We start from the raw sequence: 23630 nt of genomic DNA on the forward strand, positions 1-23630 counted from the left end.
TTAAGGCTGATAACCCATGAGGTAGACCCTCTTATTTTTCTCACTTCACAAATGAGAAACTGGAGTATCAAAAGAGGTGGAAGACTTCTGACCATCTGCCACATAGGACATTGTGGTGCAAAGCTTGAACTGAATCCAAATCAGTCTGACTCCCAGGTTCTCGTCCATGGCCACCAATATGAGAAATAATTTTCAGCCCCCCTCCTTATGTGCCTTCTTGCAGCTACGAGTGTAGTAATCTTCAGTATCCCTCCTTCTCAGTGTCTCCATTTGCTTTTCTTCTCCAGTCTCTTCAACTGACACAATCCTCCTTCTACTTTTCATGCAGCCTCACTGTGCTCTGCTATCATGCGTAAAACTCAAAGTTAACACTGGATCCATTTTATGTTGCATTTTGGGCCTGAATGGCCACCTATTATCAGTGTCTGTACATTTAGGATATAAGCTACTTATTTAGCCTCTGTAGGCACTCTAAGGACTTAACAGTACAGTATGGAATCTAACTGGGTGCATCTTTCCTGGGTGGCACCCTGTTAGTCTTACTGGTGGTATCTTTACTTATCTGTTACTGTGGTTTCCTGGCATCTAGATACTAACTTTCAATGACAGCTACTTAGCAGTGAGTACTGGCTTTTTTCTCTGGTGAACAGGTAATTTTCTTGCATTATGGAAATATCATGAGTTTTGAATTACAAAGACCCAGTTTCAAACATCAACTCAGCCTTTTAGTAGTTGTGCAACTTTCCTCAAGTGATTTAAACTCTTAAGCTTACTTTTACCAGCCATATAATAGATATTGTAATACATATGACATCAGGCTTATTGTCAATTCAAATTAAATAATGGATATAAATGACATTAACATAGTCCCTCCTATATAGTTAGCCTTCAATAAGCCCTTCTTGTTATCCAATTTCTTAACCCTAGATCCTTATCAGTTCTCTCCTTTCTACTCCAGCTCTGTCATGCCTGGGTTCCTCTACTTGAATAATAGTGTTTCTATGCCTGGCACATTCCCTTTGTTTCTGTGATACTAACTGGATCTCTGCTATAGTCTGTTTGGATCTCTGCTATAATCCTTCCCAGACTAAAATTATAGTTGGAATCTAATAATAATCATGTAATTCCTAACATCTGGGAACTGATATGAATTTACAAACAACTTTTAATCTTTAGTCCCTACTCACCTGCCAGTAAAATAATGTACCCCAGGCTTGCACCCATACTGAGTCCCATGTCTTGCCTCTTCCAAGTTCAGGCTATATTGTCTATAAATATATTTATACTGTGTTAAGTCCTTTCGGATTCACCATGTCATTTGATTCTTTCAGTAAGTCACTTCAGGATGTGTAGTGGGTCAAATGAAGAAATAGAGACTTGCATTTTTAAAACAGTATTTCATAGAACCGTATGAAATTGCTGATATGTGGACATTTTTTACCTACACAAACAATATCTTATGACTCAATCTTGTTTCTCAGTTGTCAAGTCATATCCAACTCTTTGTGATCCCATGGACTGGAGCATGCCAAGCTCCTCTGTCCTCCAATATCTCTGGAGTTTGTTCACATTCATGTCCATTGAGTTGGTGATGCTATCTAACCATCTCATCCTCTGCCACCCCCTTATCCTTTTGTCATCAATCTTCTCCAGCATCAGGGTCTTTTCCAGTGAATCGGCTCTTTACATCAAATGGCCAAAGTACTGGAGCTTTAGCATCAGTCCTTACAATTAATATTCAAGGTTGATTTCCTTTAGGATTGACTGGTTTGATCTTCATGCAGTCCAAGGGACTCTCAAGAGTGTTCTCCAGCACCACAATTTAGGATGAATCAATTATTCACCTCTCAGTCTTCTGTAAGGTCCAAATCTCATATTCGTACATGACTACTGCTAAAACAATAGCTTTGTCTAGACAGACCTTTTTCAGCAAAGTAATGTCTATACTTTTTAATACGCTGTCTAGGTTTGTCATAGCTTTCCTTCCAAGTAGCAAGGGTCAATAGACTCTTTAGATATTATTCACTTTCTGCCATTAGGGTGGTATCTATCATTTGCCTATCTGAGGTTGTTGATATTTCTCCCAGCAAACTTAATTCCAGCTTGTGATTTATCCAGTCTGCATTTCACATGATGTACTCTGTATATAAAAAGCAGAGACAATACTTTGCTGACAGAGATCCATATAGTCAAAGCTATGGTTTTTCCAGTAGTCATGTATGGATGTGAGACTTGGACCATAAAGAAGGCTGAGCACTGAATAACTGATGCTTTTAAAATGTGGTGTTGGAGAAGACTCTTGAGAGTCCCTTGGACTGCAAGGAGATCCAACAAGTCAGTCCTAAAGAAAATCAACCGTAAATATTCATTGGAAGGACTGATGCGGAAGCTGAAGCTCTAATACTTTGGTCACCTGATGCACTGATTCATTAGAAAAGACCCTGATGCTGGGAAAGATTAAAGGTAGGAGAAGAAGGGGACAACAGAGGATGAGATGGTTGGATAACATCACTGACTCAATGGGCATGAGTTTGAGCCAACTCTGGGAGATGGTGAAGGACAGTGATACCTGTTGTGCTGCAGTCTATGGGGTCACAAAGAGTCAGACAACTGAGTAACTGAACAACAGTAATAACTCTTAATATAAGTTAATGAGCAGAGTGACAATAAACAGCCTTGACATACTCCTTTCCTAATTTTGAGCCAGTCAGTTGTTCCATGTCCAGTTCTAATTGTTGCTTTTTGACTCACATACAGTTTTCTCAGGAGACAGGTAAGGGGGTCTGGTATTCCCATAACTTTAAGAATTTTCTGCACTTCGTTGTGATCCACAGAGTCAAAGACTTTCTTATAGTCAGTGAAGCAGAAGTAGATGTTTTAATGGATCTCCTTGCTTTCTCCATGATCCAACAAATGTTGGCATTTTGATCTCTTGTTTCTGTGCCTCTTCACAACCTAATTTTTACATCTGGGAGTTCTTGGTTCACATACTGCTGAAGCCTAGCTGAAGGATGTTGAGCATAACCTTGCCAGCATGTGAAATGAGCACAATGGTACAGTAATTTGAACATTGCCCTTCTTTGGGATTGAAATGAAATCTGACTTTTCCAATCCTGTAGCCATTGCTGAGGTTTCCAAATTTGCTGACATAATGAGGGCAGCACTTTAGCAGTAGCCTCTTTTAGGATTTTAAGTAGCTCCATTAGAATTTTGTCAACTCTACTAGCTTTGTCCGTAATAAAGCTTCCTAAGGCCCACTTGACTTCATACCCCTGTATGTCTGGCTCTAGATGGGTGACCATGCCAATGTGATTATTCAGGTCAGTAAGACCTTTTGTGTGTAGTTCTGTGTATTTTTGCCACCTCTTCTTATTTTTTTTAATCTTTTTATTTTTTTATTGAAGGATAATTGCTTTACAGAATTTTGTTGTTTTCTGTCAAACCTCAACATGAATCAGCCATAGGGATACATATATCCCCTCCCTTCCGAAACTCCCTCCCATCTCGCTCCCCATCCCACCCCTCTAGGTTGATACAGAGCCCCTGTTTGAGTTTCCTGAGCCATCAACAAATTCCCGTTGGCTATCTATTTTACATATGGTAATATAAGTTTCCATGTTACTGTTTCCATACATCACAACCTCTCTTTCCCTCTCCCCATGTCTAGAAGTCCATTCTCTGTGTCTGTTTCTCCATTGGTGTCCTGTAAATAAGTTCTTCAGTACCATTCTTCTAGATTCCACATATATGCTTTAGAATACAATATTTCTCTCTTTCTGACTCACTTAATTGTATATAATAGGTTCTAGATTCATCCACCTCATCAGAACTAACTCAAATGTGTTACTTTTTATGGCTCAGTAATATTCCATTGTGGATATGCACACTACTTCTTTATCTAATCATCTGTTGATGGACATCTAGGTTGCTTCCATGTTCTAGCTATTGTAAATAGTTCTGAAATGAACAATGGGATCAGTTCAGTTCAGTTGCTCAGTCGTGTCCCACTCTTTGTGACTCCATGGACTGCAGCATGCCAGGCCTCCCTGTCCATCAACAACTCCCAGAGTTTACCCAAATTCTTGTCCATAGAGTCAGTGATGCCATCCAACCATCTCATCCTCTGTCATCCCCTTCTCCTCCTGCCCTCAATCTTTCCCAGCATCATAGTCTTTTCAAATGAGTCAGCTCTTCACATCAGGTGGTCAAAGTATTGGAGTTTCAGTTTCAACATCAGTCCTTCCAATGAACACTCAGGACTGATCTCCTTTAGGATGGACTGGTTGGATCTCCTTGCAGTCAAAGGGACTCTCAAGAGTCTTCTCTAACACCACAGTTAAAAGCATCAACTCTTCGGCACTCAGCTTTTCAAATCTCACATCCATACATATTCCAACTCTCACATCCATACATGACTACTGGAAAAACCATAGCTTTGACTAGATGGATCTTTGTAGGCAAAGTAATGTCTCTGCTTTTTAATATGCTGTCTAGGTTGGTCATAAATTTTCTTCCAAGGAGTAAGCATCTTTTAATTTCAGGGCTGCAGTCACTATCTGGAGTGATTTTGGAGACCCCAAAAAATAGTCAGCCACTGTTTCCACTGTATCCCCATCTATTTGCGTGAAGTGATGGGACCAGATGCCGTTACCTTAGTTTTCTGAATGGTAAGCTTTAAGCCAACTTTTTCACCCTCTTTCAATTTCATCAAGAGGCTCTTTAGTTCTTCTTCACTTTTTGCCATAAGGGAGGTGTCATCTACATATCTGAGGTTATTGATATTTCTCCTGGCCATCTTGATTCCAGCTTGTGCTTCATCCAGCCCAGTGTTTCTCATGATGCACTCTGCATATATGTTAAATAAACAGGGTGACAATATACAGCCTTGATGTACTCCTTTTCCTATTTGGAACCAGTCTGTTGTTCCATGTCCAGTTCTAACTGTTGCTTCTTGACCTGCATACAGGTTTCTCAAGAGGCAGGTCAGATGGTCTGGTATTCCCATCTCTTTCAGAATTTTCCACAGTTTATTGTGATCCACACAGTCAAAGATTTTGGCATCTTCAATAAAGCAGAAGTAGATGTTTTTCTGGAACTCTCTTGCTTTTTCAGTGATCCATCAGATGTTGGCAATTTGATCTCTGGTTCCTCTGCCTTTTCTAAAACCAGCTTGAACATCTGGAAGTTCACGGTTCACATATTGCTGAAGCCTGTCTTGGAGAATTTTGAGCATTACTTTACTAGCGTGTGAGATGAGTGCAAATGTGTGGTAGTTTGAGCACTCTTTGGCATTCCCTTTCTTTAGGTTTGGAATGAACACTGACCTTTTCCAGTCCTGTGGCCACTGCTGAGCTTTCCAAATTTGCTGGCATATTGAGTGCAGCACTTTCACAGCATCCTCTTTTAGGATTTGAAATAGCCCAACTGGAATTCCATCACCTCCACTAGCTTTGTTCATACCAATGCTTCCTAAGGCCCATTTGACTTCACATTCCAGGATGTCTGGCTCTAAGTGAGTGATCACGCCATTTTGATTATCTGGGTCATGAAGATCTTTTTTGTACAGTTCTTCTGTGTATTCTTACCACCTCTTGTTAATATCTTCTGCTTCTGTTAGGTCCATGCAATTTCTGTCCTTTATTGAGCCCATCTTTGCATGAAATGTTTCCTTGGTATCTCTAATTTTCTTGACGAGATCTCTAGTCTTTCCCATTCTATTGTTTTCCTCTGTTTCTTTGCAATGATCACAATGGAGTACGTGCATCTTTTTCAATTTTGGTTTTCTCAGGGTATGTGTCTAGGAGTGGGATTGCTGGGTCATATGGTGGTTTTATTCCTATTTTCTAAGGAATCTCCATAGTGTCTTCTGTAGTGGCTGTATCAATTTACCTTCTCACCAATAGTGCAAGAGTGTTCCCTTTTCTCCACAGCCTCTCCAGCATTTATTGTTTGTAGATTTTGATGATGGCCATTCTGACTGGTGTGAGGTGATATCTCATTGTAGTTTTGATTTGCATTTCTCTAATAATGAGCGATGTTGGGCATCTTTTCAATGTTGGTTAGCCATCTGTATGTCTTCTTTAGAGAAATGTCTCTTTACGCCTTTTTACTACTTTTTGATTGTTTTGTTTGTTTGTTTGTTCTTTACTTCTTTTTCTGACTTTTTGATTGTTTTGTTTGTTTGTTTTTCTGGTATTGAGTTGTATGAGCTGCTTCTATGTTTTGGAAATTTATCCTTTGTCAGTTGTTTCATTTGCTATTATTGTCTCCCATTCTGAGGGTTGTCTTTTCCACTTGCTTATAGTTTCCTTTGCTGTGCAAAAGCTTATGTTTAATCAGGTCCCACTTGTTTACTTTTGTTTTTATTTCCATTACTCTAGGAGATGGGTCATAGAGGATCTTGTTTTGATTTATGTCATTGAGTGTTCTGCTTATGTTTTCCTCTAAGAGTTTTATAGTTTCTGGTCTTACATTTAGGTCTTTAATCCATTTTGAGTTTATCTTTATGTACAGTGTTAGGAAGTGTTCTAATTTCATCTTTTTAAATGTAGCTGTCCATTTTCCCCAGCACCATTTATTGAAAGAAGCTGTCTTTGCCCTATTGTATATTCTTGCCTCATTTGTCAAAAATAAGGTTACCATAGGTGCAGGGGTTTATTTCTGGGCTTCTTATCTTATCTCATTAGTCTATATTTTTGTTTTTGTGCTGGTACCATACTGTCTTGATGACTGTAGATTTGTAGTATAAGCTAAAGTCAGGAAGGTTAATTCCTCCAGCCCCATTCTTCTTTCTTAAGACTGCTTTTGCTATTCAGGGTCTTTTGTGTTTCCATATGAATTGTGAAATTTTTTGTTGTAATTCTGTGAAAAATGCCATTGGTAATTTGATAAGGATTGCATTGAATCTGTAGATTGCTTTTAATAGTATAGTCATTTTCACAATATTGATTCTCCCTATCCAGGAATGTGGAATATCTCTCCATCTGTTTATGTTGTCTCTGATTTCTTTCATCACTGTCTTAAAATTTTCTGTGTACAGTTCTTTTTTCTCCTTAGGTAAGTTTATTCCTATATATTTAATTCTTTTTGTTGCAATGGTGAATGGGATTGATTCCTTATTTTCTCTTTCTGACTTTTCATTGTTAGTATACAGAAATGCAAGTAATTTCTGTGTATTGATTTTGTATCCTGCAACTTTGCTAAATTCACTGATTAGCTCTAGTAATTTTCTGATACTATCTTTAGGGTTTTCTATGTACACTATCATATAATCTGCAAAAAGTACAGTCTTTGCTTCTTCTTTTCTGATCTGGATTCACTTTATTACTTTTTCTTCTCTGATGGCTATAGCTAGGACTTCCAAAATTATGTTGATTAGCAGTGGTGAAAGTGGACACCTTTTTCTTATTCCTCATCTTAGGTGGAGTGCTTTCAGTTTTCATCATTAAGAATAAAGTTTGCTGTAAGCTTATCATATATGGCCTTTACTATGTTGAGGTAGGTTATTCTGTGCCCATTTTTTGAAGAGTTTTCATCATAACTGGGTGCTGAATTTTGTCAAGGGCCTTTTCTGTGTCTATTGAGATTATCATATGGTTTTGATTTTTCAATTTGTTAATATGGTGTATCACACTGATTGATTTGCATATATTGAAGAATCCTTGCATTCCTAGAATAAACCCAACTTGATCATGGTGTGTGAGCTTTTTGATGTATTGCTGAATTCTATTTGCTAAAATTTTATTGAGGATTTTTGCATCTATGTTCATCAGTGATAATGGCCTATAGTTTTCTTTTTGTGTGTTGTTTTTGTCTGATTTTGGTATCAGGGTGATGGTGGCCTCATACAATGAGTTTGCAAGTATTACTTCCTCTGCAGTTTTTTGAAAGAGTTTTAGAAGGTGCCTTCAAGGGGACCTGCATCCCTGTCTGAGGTATGTATGGCTGCGGCAAGGACTGTCTGATTCTCATTCCATTTAGGCTGCCACGGATCAGTTGTTTCACTCTCAGCCTTAAATGTTTCTCCTCTGACTCAGACAAGTGCCCCACTGTGGGTATTGGACCCCTGCTTCAGTTCCCCCACCGGCTGAGGGCAGATCCAGTCCTACTAGCACTCCTGTTTTTCCCCTTAGTTCCTTTGTCCTACTGAGTTTTGCATGGTTCTATATATTCTTAACCACTAGTCAGGTACTCCTGTCTGCTCTCAGCTAGTGTTCTGCATGCACTTCTGTGTCTGAAGGTATATTCCTGATGTATCCATAGAGAGAGATGTTCTCCACATCTATCTACTCCTCTGCCCTCTTGTTCTTTGCCACCTCTTCTTAATCTCTTCTATTAGATCCTTACTGATTCTGTCCTTTATTTTGCCCACCCTTGCATGAAATATTCCTTTGATATCTCCAATTTTCTTGATGAGATCTCTAGTCTTAAGCTTTTTATCCTTTTCCTTTATTTCTTTGCATTCTTCATTTAATGAGGCCTTCTTATCTCTCCTGGCTAATCTCTGAAACTTTAATTGAGTTGGTTTTATCTTTCTTTTTCCCTTTCTCCTTTGTGTTTCACTTCTCTTCTTTCCTCAGCCATTTGTAAAGCCTCCTCAGACAACCACTTTCCCTTCTTGTATAGGATTTGATTAGGTCGTATCTGAAAGGCCTAGTGGTTTTCCCTACTATCTTCAATTTAAGCCTAAATTTTGCAATAAGGAGCTCATGATCTGAGCCACAGTCAGCTCCAGGTCTTGTTTTTACTGACCATATAGAGCTTCTCCATTTTTGGCTGCAAAGAACATAAACAATCTGAATTTTGTATTGACCATCTGGTGATGTCCATATGTAGAGTCATCTCTTGTGTTTTTGGAAAAGTGTGTTTGTTATAACCACTGTGTTCTCTTGACAAAATTCTGGTCACCTTTGCCCTGATTCATTTTGTACTCCAAGGCCAAACTTGCCTGTTATTCCAGATATCTCATGACTTACTACCTTTACATATTCCAATCTCCTATGATGAAAAAGGCTTTTGTGTGTGTGTGTGTGTGTGTGTTAGTTCTAAAAGGTGTTACAGGTCTTCACTGAATCAGTCAGCTTCAGCTTCTTTGCATCAGTGGTTGGGGCATAGGTTTGGATTACTATGATGTTGAATCGTTTGCCTTAGAAACAAATTGAGATAATTCAGTCATTTTTGAGACTGCACCCAAGTACTGCATTTCTTTTGTTGACTATGAGGACTACTCCATTTCTTCTAAGGGATTCTTGCTCACAGTAGTAGATATAATGGTCATCTGAATTAAATTTGCCCATTCCCATCCACCTTATTTCACTGATTCCTCAGATGTCAGTGTTCACTCTTGCCATCTCCTGCTTGACCATGTCCAGTTTACCTTGATTCATGGGCCTAATATTCCATATTCCTATGCAATATTGTTCTTCACAGCATGAGACTTTACTTTCCCTACCAGACACATCCACAGCTGAGCATCATTTCTGCTTTGGTCCAACTGCTTCATTTTTTCTCAAGTTATTAGTAATTGCCCTCTACTCTTCCCCAGTAGGATATTGGACACCTTCCAACTGTAAGGGGCAGTGCTCATCTTCTGGTGTCATATCATTTTGCCTTTTCATACTGTTCATGGGATTCTTTGTTGTTGTTGTTGTTGTTCATGGGATTCTTGAGGCAAGAATACTGGAGTGGAGTGGGTTGCTGTTTCCTCCTCCAGTAGACCACATTTTGTCAGAACTCTTCACTATGATGCGTCCATCTTGGGTGACTCTGCACAGACTGGCTCATAGCATCATTGAGTTATGCAAGTCCCTTTCCCATGAGAAGATTGTGGTCCGTGAAGGGGATGTTTCAGTCTAATACCTTCCTAAACATGCAGAATGTGAGCTCTTTTTCTAGATCCAGAAGTGCATCAGCATAGGTACATGTAAATGTCACACTTCATTCTTATGGTATTTGCCACACTGAAATGAGAGAAGCCATCTTTAATTTTCCTCTTTGGCATAAAACATGAGATTCCAAGGGATAGATTCCATCTTAATGTCTTCAATTGGCATAATGTGAAACCCTCCTCAGCTTATCACTTCTCTTGTAGAATTCAGGAAGCCAAATTCTTGGTCATACTTGGAAGGTTGTCTAGATGTTCTTTACTAGATTTATGTCCTTTAATGGTTCTCTGTTAAGTGTTTAATATGAGAAGGACTGGTAAACTGTGTAAACCTATAAAACATAGTATTAATCAATATATCCTTCTTAGCACAGTTAACTGACATGTTGTAACTGCTAAATTAATCTTCTTGAATGAATTGATAAACAGATTAAATAAAATAACTTAATCAGGTATAATGAGTACTGTAAGAATTTTACATTTTTATTATGTAAAACAGTTTCATATCTATTCTGTGGTTAAAAATAGGACCTCAAAGTAAATGATTTCTGAAATATATTCATTCTGCGACATCCTCTTGTATGACATTAGTTAAATCATGTTACCAAAACATTAATTTTTTTCTTAAGGTAGATAACATAACATACATCAATTCAACATTGTGCCTTGAGCACTTTACTTAAAAGTGTGTTTTTACTTATTTATCTTATAAGAACTTCTTAGCACTACTGAACAATATTCTTGAGGGTCTCATAGGTTTTTTTTCTAAATGCAAATAATAATTATGATTATATTCTAATTAAATTCAAAGCTTACATTTAAAATCAAAAGCAAAGGTAGTTTTCATATGAACACCCTTTCACTGAAGTTGTGATGAAAGATGCATGGGCAAGTAATAGAAAATACTCTTCATGCTTTAGTTTATAAAAGACTCTGAGTGCCTTCTACCTTCTCTTGAGGATGTTATTGAAGAATTTAAATGATTTCTGAAATTAAAAAAAAAAAGAAAAAAAAGTAAAATCTTATTGGTGAGTGTGGTGTTTAATGAGGAAAACAAAAGTTTTTAGTATGTTATTATCATACTAAATTTTATTTATTTAATTATTATTTACATTTAATTTATATTTAATAAATTATTTAATAAATTAATTATATTAATATAATTTATATTTAATTATTAAATTATTTATTTAATAATAAATATTTATTAAATATAATAAAATTTATTTAATTTATTATCATACCAAATTTAATGAATTTATTGAATATTATCACTGTCCATATATTCTCCATATTGAGGAAGAACACCATAAATAATTGTGTTTTGTGGTCATATGTTATCCAGTATATTTTTAAGTGTCCTAGCAGTGCTTTTACCTGTTTACTATTCTATTGCAGATAAAATAGTATATTTTTTCCTCAAAATTTTTTGAAAATTTTAAAACACACAGCTAAGTTGACAGAACTTTGCAGAGAACAATTCAACCTGTGATAATCTGCTATTAACATTTTACTGATTACTCCCTTTATGACATAGCCATCTACCTAGGCTTCTATTTAATAATCCCTCCTGTTTTTAATCAACTTCAAAGTAAACTGAAGATATCAATACACTGCCCATAAATACTTAAATTTAATACTTTATGTAGATACTAAATATTTAATATTAAACACTTAAATACTTTAAAATCACTAAATACTTAAGTAGCATCAACTAAAGTCAATATCTGTCCAGATGTTTTCTTGAGGTGAAATTTACATACAGTGGAATATAAATATCTTAAGTGCATATATCTGAGTCTTGAAAATATACAACTGTATAAACCAAAACTCTATTCATATTATAGTACATTAACATCACACAGAAAATTCTCCTTGGCCCTTTACTTGTCAGACCATCTTCCCAGACAGCCAGGACTCTGATGTTTTTGAGCCATGGATTAGTTTTACCTGGTCAAGAGTGTCATATAAATGAAGTCATATAGTAAAGCCTCTTTTTTTTAAGAAAAATTTTGGCCATGCCATAAGACATGTGGGATCTTAGTTCCCTGACCAGAAATTGAACTCATAACCCCTGCATTGCAAGCGCAGAGTCTTAATCACTGGACAGCCAGGGAAGCCCCTGAAAGCCTCTTTTATTGTGCATTTTTTGAGACATATCTATGAAACTGCATGTCTCAGTGGTCTCTTTTCTACTGCTGAGTCAAATGCCATTACTAGAGTTTGTTTATCCATTCTCCTTTTAATGAATGTCTGGGTAGTTTTCCATTCTGTTTTGTTTTGTTTTGCCATTATGAATCAAAATGCTATGAATATTTATGAACAAGCAGTGCCAAGGCAGCAATCAGGTAGCTGATGACACTTAAGTTATTTCTGTTCCACCATTCTGGGGTATGTATGGTGGTATCTCTTTGTGATTTTGATTTTAATTGCCTGGTACCTAATGATGTCAAGTACTTGTATATTTATTGGCCATTAAGTGCCTTTATTTGAAATATCTCTGTTTAAATATTTTCTAGTTTTAATAGAGCTGGCTTTTTATATTATTGATTTACAGGAGGGCCTATGTATCTTGTATATCAATCCTTTATCAGATATGTTTCAGAAGTATTTTCTGTTTGAGTTTTTTTTTTTTAATCTATTTTTAAGCAGAATTTTTAAAATGTTGGCAAAACCTAATTTATCAAAGTTATCTGGTGATATGTAAGAAGCTTTTTTCCCTATAACCATGTCACAAAGTTATTTTCCCATGTTTACTCCTGAAAACTGTATGGGCTTAGCTTTTATATTTAAATCTGTGACCAGTCTTATTTTTTTTTAACTGTAGTATGAGGTAAGATTTGAGTATTTTGCTTCATTTTGTCTGTACAGTTAGTTATTTAAGCACCATTTTTGAAAATTTACTTTTTCATCTTGTTGGTTTGGCACTTTTGTTGAAAATTGAACGTCTATTTAAATATATGACTAATTCTAGACTCCTCAGTGTTTCACACACCCGTGTGTCTTTGATTTTGCTTATACCACACTACTTTGATTACTATAGCTTTACAAGTCTTGAAATCAGGTAGTTAAAATCCTCAGAATTGCTTCTTTTTTAAGATTATGTTGGGTAGAGTATGTCCTGTCATTTTAATAGTCCATTTAAAAATAATAATTTGGAGAAGGAAATGGAAACCCACTCCAGTATTCTTGCCTGGAGAATCCCATGGACACAAGCACCTGACGGGCTAAAGTCCATGGGGTCACAAAGAGTTGGATATGACTGAAGCAACTTAGCATGCCCCAAAATAATAATTGTCCATTTTACACTGTTTGGAGGTATAGCAGGTACTGACAAAGAATATTCACTTTATATGAATACTTTTTGATTTTTGTTTCTAAGTGTCTGTATATCTAAAGGGCTTCCCAGGTGGCGCTAATGGTAAAGAACCCTCCTGCCAATGCAGGAGATAGACTGTTTTGATCCCTGGGTTGGGAAGATTCCTTGGAGGAGGACAATGGCAACCCACTCCAGTATTCTTGCCTGGAGAATCCCATGGACTGAGGAGCCTGGCGGGCTACAGTCCATGGGGTCTCAATAAATTGGACACTACTGAAGCAACTTAGCACCCATGCACATATATCTAAAAATTCAGAGTTTTCTCATTAGTGGATTGGTCATCTTAGAAAAATGTAATGTTTCAAATATTTCCCTAGAAAGTAGGGATATTTTTAAAGTTTCTAATAAGATACTGTTCAATTATTTAAACACAATTTAAAGTAATAAAACATGAAGAGCTTCTCAAAGTTTGAAAAGTAACATGATTTTGGTATAGGAATGAATACAAGAGACTTCTGATTATGTAAATGTAATGTCAGTTCTTGAAATGTCCATGTATTTCAGCTATTTCTTATTCATTTCTGTACTACTGCAACTCCTAAGATAACTAGCAGCTGTTCATGGACCTAATTTATTGGCCTTATAGGTTATTTTCACTATTGAGTCTAAAAGAAGATGCTATGTATTTTTAATGAAATTGATGGGAAAACCCAGAGTTTTGAATGAGACATATTCTTTTCTAGGAACCCAACAGGTATTTGGGATGTGTTCAAGGTACTATTGATGAAAGCCTCAAATTCCTTGAACCTTCATCACTACTGCAGATATTTCCAGATTGATTTCTCATTATTTTAGATAATGTGGTTATTGTCTCTTTAGTCAAGTGTAGTTTTCCTTAAGCCATGTGAGATAAATTGCAACTCTGTTTGGCACTGTTTTCAATTTGTCTTTAGAAAATATATTTCAGATTTTGATGGATGAAAGCTCAGAATATATGTTACATATTATAGTGCAGTCTGCCTTTTAAAATCATCTCTGAAATCATGTATATGAAACATAAACATAAAACATATGTACAATATCATAAAAGTTTATTATAGAACAGCAAAACATAAGTTTTTCATTTTCATAATTACTGATATGCTTCATGATAAATAAACTCTGATAATCCCAGAGTTTGTTTATAAATGTAATGATAAAATCTCACAGCATCCACAGGACAGCTTTATTTTGAGAGACTGCATAAAGAGTACTTTCCTCAAGCAAAATTATCTACTTCATGTTCTAGAACATTAGACACTATGTTCTGAGGCTAAATTGTTTTTGATAATGGGCTGTGTGGTCACATTTTCTTTTTGCTACCAGCAGATCAAAGACAGGACTTAAAATTTTGCTGGGAGTCTCAGCATTCTGCCTTTCTGCTGGCCAGTTTGTTTAGTCTCCAGTAGAACAGAATTTCTTGTTTTTCACCACATCCCCCTTGAAATTAAAATAGTTTCAAGCATCTCTATTGGACTTCAGTTAGGCCTGATATTGTTCACTAAATCTCTACTAAACACAATTTCTAATGATTTCTCTTTGATCACCACTCTATTATTATTTGTGAGCGAAGTCTCTCAGTATTGGTTTAAAACCAGTTTGCTTTATTTTTGACAAAGTTATATACAGATTTTTCCATTAGCTTTCTGCAGTTAAGTGAATAAATTTAAATCTAACTTCTATTAAGTGCATTTTTCTTAACACTCCCTGAAAAGAAAAAATTTGAAGAAGTGTGTCTCTGGCATATTATTCTGATTTTGTAAACTCAGACTCTTTAAGAGCCTGCCAATTGCCAGTTTTCAGTGTGTTCACATTAGATTTTAGCTGTGAGAAATCTAAACCCAAGGAAAAGGTGCTTTTTAATCAGTTCTTGAAATCAATAATGCAATAAAGCAATATATGAGAAATAAACCATTTTGAAGAAAATTTATAGGGTCGATATCATGGAGTATCCTAGCTCATTTCATATTTAAGTAAGTTATTTTGTTACTTACACTAAATTATTTTATTTAGGAAACTGGTCACCAGTACAACTTCTGGTAAATAATTATGCTTCTCAATTATATACACCCAATTTATTCTACTTTAGATCAGTATTCCCTCACATTATGTCTTTATGTCATTACTTTCGCCACTTCTTGTTCGGTTGTGAAGTCATGTCCAACTCTTTGCAACCCTATGGGCTGCAGCATGCCCAGCTTCCCTGTTCTTTACTTTTTCCCACAGTTTGCTCAGATTTATGCCCATTGAGCCAGTGATGCTCCCTAACCATCTCATCCTCTACCACCCTCTTCTCCTTTTGCCTTCAATCTTTCCCATCATCAGGGTCTTTTCCAATGAGTCAGCTCTTCATATCAGGTGGCCAAATTATTGGTCCTTCCAATGAATATTCAGGGTCGATTTCCTTTAGGATTGACTAGCTTGATTTCTTTGCAGTCCAAGGAATTCTCAAGAGTCTTCTCCAGCACAATAATTCGAAACCATCAATTTTGCAGTGCTGAGCCTTCTTTATGGTTCAATTCACACATTTGTACATGACTACTGGAAAAACCATAGCTTTGACTACACAGACCTTTGTTAGCAAAGTGACGTCATTGCTTTTTAATGTGCTGTCTAAGTTTGCCATAGCTTTCCTTCCAATGAGCAAGCATCTTTTAATTTCATGGCTGCAGTCACCATCTGCAGTGATTTTGGAGGCCAAGAAAATAAAATCTGTCACTGTTTCTACTTTCTCCCCTTCTATTTGCCTTGAAGTGTTGGGACGTCAAGGATGCCATGATCTTTGAATGTTGAGTTTTAAGCCAGCTTTTTCATTCTCCTCTTTCACCCTTATCAAGATGCTCTTTAGTTCCTCTTTACTTTTGGCCATTAGAGTGGTCTCATCTGCATTTCTGAGATTGTTGCTATTTCTCCTGGCAATCTTGATTCCATCTTGTGATTCATCCAGCCTGGTATTTTGCATGATATACCCTGCATATCAGTTAAATAAGCAGGGTGACAATATATAGCCTCATTTTACTCCTTTCCCAATTTTGAACCAGTCAGCTGTTCCATGTAATGTTTTGTTACTTCTTGACACACATACAGTTTTCTCAAGAGACAGGTAAGGTGGTGTGGTATCCCCATCTCTTTAAGAATTTTCCACATATTCTAATATATATTTGCTTTTAACACAAATTGATTTTAAATATCCTCACCATTTAATTGACCCTTAAACTATGAAAATATAGGTTGATACATATTAAGTATCAGATACATATTAAGTATCCTTAACTATCAGGATATAAAGTGATATCCATATACTACTTAAAAATCATCCTTTTTTCCACTAGTGGTACAGATATCTCTGTTTAAAAAGAGCTTGTAGTTGTGTTATATGCTCTATATAAATTCATATATTTGACAGTACCTGGTTGTATTAACCTGACGGTTGATTGAAAATAAAGATGTGGATACTCAGGCAGTATGTTGAAAATAATATTATATTGGAAATTAGATAAAGTGGATCTACCTTCTAATTGCCTCTGTATCTATTTTTTGCAATATAATTTTGAGTACATATTTTTTCTGAGGCCAAATCATTTGTTGCATCTCCACATTAAAAGTGAAGATTAACTAAGAGAATCTTTAAGATCCTTTCTAGCTTTTAACTTTTTAGGAGAGTAAAAAATGCTTTATGGCACTCTTGAAAAATGAGTGCTGTATTTTTGGCAATCCATTTTTTAAGTTGCATTACTATTTTTTTGTAGTACTGATAAGAGTACTACACAAAAAAAAAGGTAGTACTCTTTAATAATCCATCTGAGTTCTAACCTCATTAGAGTTCACTGTCTGCCTTGGGATCACAAGTCTACTCCTGGTTTCTCATTTGGCTACATGTTTGGTGTAGATCAGAGGGTGCTTCTGATATTTAACGAATGCAAATTCTTTAGTTAGCTGATTTGAGTCACTCCCAGGAGGCATTGATGAGGCACTGTGCTTTGGCAGAAAACAGTTGGAGAAAGACTTGACTTAGATATTCTTTGTAACATTGGGTAAGCTACTCTAGTACTCTAGTCTTCCATATTCTCACATGTAACAAAGCTACATTTATTAAAACTGCCATGAGAGTGTCAGTCAAGGAATAGTGGATCATTCAGTGGGGGTGATCAGGACACTCTCTTAACACCACAATGTCACTTATGTTTGACATTCACATGGAGTGATGGCCATGGTAGGTAGATATCATTGGTCTTTAGGTGTGTGCCATATAAATGACAAAGAATGACAATGTGCACCTCTGTTGTGTTCAAATGGGCCTTATAAAGGAGACTACTAATTAAATGACTAAGATAAATTAAAAATATTTTATATTTTAATTTCTCTTTTTATTTAAATTTACTCATTTTCTTTGGTCCTCTGTAGTGAGGTTCCAGCTTACTCACATCAGTAAATTTTGAGTAGCTTACTCACATCAGTAAATTTTGAGTATATCTGAGTTTTAAGTAGACTATGCCCTTGCAAACTGTAAATATTTCTGTAGAGTGTGAATATTTTTACATATTGCTTAAGGAATATTTGACTTTTGAAAATCATCCTCTGATTTGCTTTGCTCTGACACAAGTTACATGGTGCTCTAAATATACATATTAAAAGCAAGAATGCTGCTTTTCCAAACAGCAAGTTTTGTTACCATAGAAGAGTGATCCAGTTATCTTTGATATTATTTTTCCTCCCTCTTATTTATTTGAAAAAATTATTCAGAAAAATCTGTCACTGTTTTCATAAGGTGATTTATTCAGGTGAATTGTGGGCTTTCAAAAAAGTTGTTTTCTCTACGTTTCATTATATGAACTCAGAGTTGTTTCTTTTTTAAATTAAATTCTTTTAATTTTAAATTTTTTTTAAATTGAAGGATAATTGTTTTACAGAATTCTGTTGATTTCTGCCAAACGCCAACATCAATCAGCCATAGATATACATATGTCCCCTGCCTCTTGACCCTCCCCCTCCCTCCCACCTTCCTCTCCATCCTCACCATCCTCACCGCGCCCCCCCTCCCCCCGCGTTGTTATGGATGGATCCCTGGTTTGAGTTGAGTTCCCTGAGGCATACAGCGAATTCCCATTGGCTGTCTACTTTACATGTGGTAATGTAAGTTTCCATCTTTCTCTCTCCATACCTCCCACCCTCTCCTTAATTAATTAACTTTAATTGGGGGATATTTACTTTACAATAATGTGATGGTTTTTGTCATACGTCACCATGAATCAGCTACATGCAAACGCATGCCCCCTCACTCCCAAACCCCCTTCACTTCCCTCCCCACTCCACCCCTCCCTCCAGGTTGTTGCAGAGCAGAGCACTGGCTTTGGGTTCTCTGTGTCACACGGCAAATTCCCACTGGCTATCTATTTTACACATGGTAATGTATGTTTCAATGCTATCTTCTCAAATATCCCTCCCTCTCCTCCCACTGAGAATTGTTTCTTTTACAAAATGCCTCAGTTACAGATCAGCAAACTGAGAGATCACTTATAATACTAAGATGTTTCTGTAAGCATCCATAGAACTATGTTCATTATTATGTAAAATTTTACATTAAAAATGTCTAGGTTCAAAATCACTTAATTTGATATTTCCATGCAATATAAGAACTTGCTGTAAAAATTGGGAAAAGGTTACACAAGACTAAAAAAGTAAGAACCTTAATTGGTGTTGTTTTGATTTTATTTGTGACTTATTTCCTTTTTTTTTTTAGAATTAAAAAAAAAATGAGTCTTACCATTTTTCAAAATAGTTCCTCATTTGCTGATTTGATTCACAAATGTGTATGATCTTTTCACAAAGGACCCGCTCATTTTCTTTACATTGTTCCAATTTTTATACATCTAACTATAGTACTTAGATACTTGCCAAGTGCAGTCTTCAGCATTTTTAAGTCTACAAGAAGCTACAATGAAAGAAATTCATGGGCTGCATTCATGGTACTATGAATTTTTTTTTTTAGCTCAATGAAATTCACTAAAAACAGAACCTATTTTTAGCCATTCCTTATTTCAATCTGCATTCCTTGCCTGAATAACTATAATAAAATAGGACAAAACAAATTTTGATGGGCAATTTCATCTCAGCCCATCTGTTCGGTTATGCTGTGAGGCAGAAACCTGGGCTTATCTGTCCTGCTGCTTGTAGGGCTGCCTTACTAAAGTGTAGAGAATCAGAACAACAGCATAGTTCATTTATTTCTACTCCTATCACTGTTGGTTGATTCCCCTTCCCCTCCCTTCACAGCAGCGCTAAGACAGGTAGCTGGTGATACTGGAGATGAGAGTTCAAATGGAGTGGAATTAACCAGGTATCCTGTTCAAGCTGGTCCTGACCACAGATCATTAGTGGGACGGATCCAACTCTAATCCACTAGGGACAATTGAGATTCAAACACTGGAGAGACCAACTATATACTCCAAATGACAAGAGGGATAATTAAAGTAAGGGTTGAGAGCCAAGAGTGAGCAGGTGGGCAGAGACCAGATCAGCCCCGAAGCTGGTCATAATGCAGCAAAGAGGATTGCTGCCTAGAGCCATGGTAGCTAGAACTCCTATTTTCCAACTGGAGGGTTCCTAGGATTAAAAGATCATGAAACTGTTGACAACTGCCTCAGTACTTGAGGACTAAAACTAGGCGAAAGTGAGACAGGACTTTCCCCTGACTTTCCTGATAAAATTCTTCAGCTATTCTGCTTCATTTTACAGACTAAAGAAAGACAATCTCCTTGTGATTCATGGGTCACTTGTTCTTTCTCCAAAATGGCCTTGCACATTTTATTATATTTTATTTGAATGTAAACACAATTACTGAGCAGTGAATAATGATTTTCCCTACCCATTGATTACTAAGTGCATGTTGATGGCACAGATGCATTGATTTGTACAAACCCAACTTAAAATGGAGCAGGTGGGTATGTAAAGGTTTACTCAAAATCAATGTGAATTAGATTGCTGCTCCCCAGTAAAATGGATTATAAGTTAGAATGGCTATTTTCTTAAACATAATGTGATAGAATGCCAAGGCAATCTGTTAAGGTGGACTGACTCAAAATGTAGCCCTTGATCTTAAGAGTCAGCATTTCAGAAGAAACATGTGATTTAATGAGCAGAGATATACATATCTGATGAAAGGACCATATTGTGTCTCTGAAAGTATAGTTAATGAATTTCAGCAGATCTCAGGAAAAAAAAATGCTTGGCAATAAATCTTGTACAGAAGAAAGATGATCATGTTCTATTACATTATATGGTATTACATCAACTGTTTTTCTTCCTAGATTGGGTATTTGCAAATATTCACATATACATATGTTACAGTAGTTTAATCATTGCACTGTTCTGAATGCAGAAGTGCTGACTGGATAGCTTTGGTTAAAGGAAAACCATTAACACTTATGTCCTTGTTTACTGCTATTGCTTACAATGTAAAGAAAATGATAATCTGTGTACAGTCCATTGGCTCCCTATTAAGGCGACTTCTTTCCTTTCACATGAAAAAGGTCTAGCTATTGATATTAAGGGAATAGACTATTCTTTGTCCAAGTCTTTTTCTAAATAAATCTTGGAGGTTTGGAAAGGATATGAAGGGGAGGAAGGTGTTAGAAGGCGTGCAGTAGACAGGGTTTTAGCCCAGTATAGTGGACTGCTTTGGCACAAAAGCGAAATACAGTCTAAAATGAATGTGAGCTTTTGGTTTTCTACCTGATGTGCTCATCAGATGAGCTGTGCTTATGAGGCCATGTCCATTTGAGAATGATTTGCAACAGTGTACCTATGTGTGGAAAGATATCCCCTGCCAAAGTCCATTTTCATAAATAAGACTACTCAATAAGTCTTTATTGAGTATATATTTTGTATGCTCAATAAAACACACTACTTGGTACAAAATATATACTTAAAAAAGACTTGTAGTATGCTGCACACCCAGGATTTAAAGAAACAATAAGCAGAGCTCCTGCTTTCAAGGAACCCACACTTTAGTGTGGGGTCATAACGATTGGCAATATAAACTCTTTGCAAGATGTGTGAATACAATTTCCCAAGAACTCAGAGGAGAACGTGTGATATTAATCCAGCCAAGGAGGGTCATAGCATTTAAGTTGGCTCATAAAGGTGAATCATACTTTGGAGGACTGGTATAGCAGGGTGAAGATGAGACTGGTGAAAAGATAGGGAATTCAAAAAGTATATAATGCAAAATTTGGAAGGGTGGGTTATATAAGTAATTAGAATGTGAATGATTGATGGGAAAAGAAGGCTAGAGGATTCTTGAATAGATAACCTGTTTCCCTGTATATTTTTCAGACTAAAACTTAAAAGGAAAGTTATTTATATATCTCTGATTAGTTAATTTTGAGAAATATTTTATTGAGCAGAATATGATCAACACTGCCAGGTATAACAAAGAGTAAGCATATTTGTAGATCCATAGACTTAACAATATATTTATATACAGTTTACATATATATATATATATATATATATATATATGATATAAACGTTCCTTTCCAGGTTGATGTGTGTGTAAGCTTAATTAGATTATACTTCCATATCTGACACTAGTCAAGTAAGTAATTTTTGCTTAAGTTATTTACCCCTTTGAATGTAACTGTTGTTCAGTTGTTCAGTCATGTTCATGGACTGCAGCTTGCCAGGCTTCCCTGTCCTTTCCTATCTTCTGGAGTTTGCTCAAATCCATATCCATTGAGTCGCATCTCATCCTCTGTTGCCCTCGTCTCTTCCTGCCTTCAATCTTTCCGAGCATCAGGGTCTTTTCCAATGATGAGGTCTTTGCATCAGGTGGCCAAAGTATTGGAGCTTCAGCTTCAGTACCAGTCCTTCCAATGAATATTCAGGGTTGATTTCCTTTAGGATTGACTGGCTTGATCTCCTTGTCCAGGGGACTCTCAAGAGTCTTCTCTAGCACCACAGTTTGAAAGCATTAATTCTTCAGAGCTCAGCTTTCTTTATGGTCTGATTCTCACATCCATACATGACTATTGGAAAACCATAGCTTTGACTATATGGATCTTTGCTGGCAAAGTAATGTCAGTTCAGTTCAGTCACTCAGTCGTGTCCGACTCTTTGTGACCCCATGAACCACAGCACGCCAGGCCTCCCTGTCCATCACCAACTCCCGGAGTCCACCCAAACCCATGTCCAAGTCGGTGATGCCATCCAACCATCTCATCCTCTGTCATCCCCTTCTCCTCCTGCCCTCAATCTTTCCCAGCATCAGGGTCTTTTCCAATGAGTTAGTTCTTCGCATCAGGTGGCCAAATTATTGGAGTTTCAGCTTCAGCATCAGTCCTTCCAATGAACACCCAGGACTGATCTCCTTTAGGATGGACTGGTTGGATCTCCTTGCAGTCCAAGGGACTCTCAAGAGTCTTCTGCAACACCACAGTTCAAAAGCATCAATTCTTCAGTGTTTAGTCTTTTTACAGGCCGACTCTCACATCCATACATGACTTCTGGAAAAACCATAGCCTTGACTAGATGGACCTTTATTAGCAAAGTAATGTCTCGTCTTTTTAATATGCTGTCTAGGTTGGTCATAACTTTCCTTCCAAGGAGTAAGCATCTTTTAATTTCATGGCTGCCATCACCATCTGCAGTGATTTTGGAGCCCCCAAGAATAAAGTCAGTCACTGTTTCCCCATCTATTTGCCATGAAGTGATGGGACCAGATGCCATGACCCTAGTTTTCTGAATGTTGAGCTTTAAGCCAACTTTTTCACTCTCCTCTTTCTCTTTCATCAAGAGGCTCTTCCATTCTTCTTTGCTTTCTGCCATAAAGGTGGTGTCTTATCTGAGGTTATTGATATTTCTCCCAGAAATCTTGATTCCAGCTTGTGTTTCATCCAGCCCAGAGTTTCTCATGATGTACTCTACATCTAAGTTAAATAAGCAGGTGACAATATACAGTCTTGACATACTAATTTTCCTATTTGGAACCAGTCTGTTGTTCCACGTCCAGTTCTAACTGTTGCTTCCTGACCTGCATACAGGTTTCTCAAGAGGCAGGTCAGGTGGTCTGGTATTCCCATCTCTTTCAGAATTTTCCACAGTTTATTGTGATCCACACAGTCAAAGGCTTTGGCATAGTCAATAAAGCAGGAATAGATGTTTTTCTGGAACTCTCTTGCTTTTTCAGTGATCCATCAGATGTTGGCAATTTGACCTCTGGTTCCTCTGCCTTTTCTAAAACCAGCTTGAGCATCTGAAAGTTCACGGTTCATGTATTGCTGAAGCCTGGCTTGGAGAAAGTAATGTCTCTGCTTTTGAATTCACTGAAGAGGTTTGTCATAGCCTTTCTTCCAAGGAGCATGGTGCTGCATACTCACTCAGTTGAGTCCA

At 36.8% G+C, this 23630-nt stretch overlaps 1 protein-coding gene across 3 annotated transcripts in view; it reads left to right on the forward strand.

Moving 5' to 3' along the window:
- GALNT13 (polypeptide N-acetylgalactosaminyltransferase 13) overlaps nucleotides 1-23630 on the forward strand; it is a 597872-nt gene that overhangs the window by 479165 nt on the left and 95077 nt on the right. The window lies entirely within an intron of this gene.

This window comes from Cervus canadensis, chromosome 15, assembly GCF_019320065.1.
Source record: "Cervus canadensis isolate Bull #8, Minnesota chromosome 15, ASM1932006v1, whole genome shotgun sequence".
Classification (NCBI taxonomy): domain Eukaryota; kingdom Metazoa; phylum Chordata; class Mammalia; order Artiodactyla; family Cervidae; genus Cervus; species Cervus canadensis.